The sequence below is a fragment of the Sitophilus oryzae genome, unplaced genomic scaffold, assembly GCF_002938485.1.
Source record: "Sitophilus oryzae breed Bouriz unplaced genomic scaffold, Soryzae_2.0 scaffold_1536_pilon_pilon, whole genome shotgun sequence".
Taxonomy (NCBI): Eukaryota; Metazoa; Arthropoda; class Insecta; order Coleoptera; family Curculionidae; genus Sitophilus; species Sitophilus oryzae.
The window spans coordinates 2,399,928-2,401,825 of NW_022146210.1; the positions used below are offsets into that span (position 1 = coordinate 2,399,928).

The 1,898-nt window shown below is 28.6% G+C and overlaps 1 long non-coding RNA gene across 1 annotated transcript; it reads right to left on the reverse strand.

Annotated features, from left to right (window-relative positions):
- Positions 1-858: 858 nt before the first annotated feature.
- Positions 859-1,531, reverse strand: LOC115878945. Its single transcript, XR_004049645.1, has 3 exons — positions 1,473-1,531; positions 1,053-1,411; positions 859-901 (listed from the first exon to the last, which is right to left on the reverse strand). It is a non-coding gene; the product is annotated as an uncharacterized LOC115878945 (long non-coding RNA).
- Positions 1,532-1,898: the final 367 nt, after the last annotated feature.

Sequence of the window (1,898 nt, forward strand, 5' to 3'; positions counted from 1 at the left end):
TTGAGAAAAATGCATTCTTCATGAAAAATTTTGCTTGTGCTATAGTGGTAAATCCCGTTTATACTTTTCCAAGTTTCCATAACGTTTTAAAGAAAATTAAAAAAAAACATGTAATTTTTTTTTAATTTTTTAAGTCCTAAAAATCAAAACCTGTTTCTAAGTTAATACAATTTCGTTTTCATTCTTTGATAGAAGTTTAATTAACGTCATATTTTTTGCTGTTTTAAAATGTTAAAGAAGCACAAAATTATTTAGTTCAATGCTAGAGAAAGGGTGATGATACTTTACTACAGCAAAAAATATGACGTTAATCAAAATTAATAATAACCATCTATCAAGGAATTAAATTTAAATTATATTACGATAGAAAATCGTTTTGATTTTTAAGACATTTTTAGGAAAAAATTCAACTATATTCAATATAGTTTTTTAAATTTACTCTAAACGGTATAGAAATTTAGAAAAGCATAAACGGCATTAATAGTTTTAAAATGAGCAAAACTTTTAATGAAGAATGTATTTTTCTCAAAATGGCAATAATAAAAGTCTCCTCTTATAAAGACGATCGGGGGACACACTGTATAATATAATAAAAATAAATATTACAAAATAAAACATTTTGTCAAAAATCTAAATATATATTACTATCATTATTTCATGATTTTTTCTTAAATACACCACCATATTTGCCGTTATCTCCTTGTAGCCAAATGCGCCTTTCCAGTTGTATATCTTTACCAAACGAAAATTCATGAAAGTTGTTCTCTTGTGGCAAAGGGCAGCTAATTAAAATATTTCTAGTGATAGTATGTATTTAATATGGGTAGATTAACTGGCATATCATCATTAGAAATATCTTTCCCTCCTCTATTTTGTTGACCAAATATAGTAATTTCTGGATCTGAAAATATAAATGGTATTACTCAACACATATATTTCATAACTTGAACACTGTAATATTATTGGCATAATTATAACGATATATGATATAAAAAATAAGTATAATTTTGAAAGGTCAAAAGTGAAGTATAAAAACCTGCAAAAGTACTTACTGGTATTCTCTGTAGAAATAAAAAAAGATAAAGGTATGCTCTTATCAATCTTTTAAAAAGGTTCTTCTAGTTTCTGTAATTTTGTGGGCAAATCATCTGCTTATTCATTCGACATCGCAGAAGTGCTATGAAGAGCAATTTTTGTTACAACGGGGGCCTTCCTTCTCAAAATATTTGTAGGTTTTTGGAATGTGAGATACCTTGCATCTTCAGGAATTACTTTTGTCCCACGTGGCTTATTACATATCATAGCTTGGGATGTTGAAGCAATGTGCTCGGGAGTTTCATATTCTACTCTTAATATAATGTCTTGCAAATAAAATTCTAAACCCAGCAAAAGATGGCAAGACTGGGATGAACTAAAAGAAATATATAATTTATTTTAGTATTAATGTTAAAAAATAATAGTCAAATACTCACCCAACTTCACAAGAACAATGACATTCTTGTATGCATAAATGTGAACTTGACATACAAACTATATACATAAAGTATGAGGTTTTTAAATATGATTGGTCCACATTTTAAATGCAGTAAAACTGTAAAGCGTACGCAAAATAATAAAACAAATATAAAAACCAAGAAATAATGTTCAAAGAAAACTCTAACCAAACTCTATCTCCAAAACAAAACAAAATTGACAAACACGGATGACAAGCCACATGCAACTAGCTAGGACCTACGATCTTCCAGTCTAGCAAACTTATCTTCATGCGCGCATTACGACCGCTGTTTTCGATTAACGGGAAAGGTCTATTGACACAGTCCGAAAATTAACGATTTTTATTTTCTCTGTTTTTATTGGTCGCTTCAAAATTCAGAGGAACAAAAAATATTTTTCTGTAG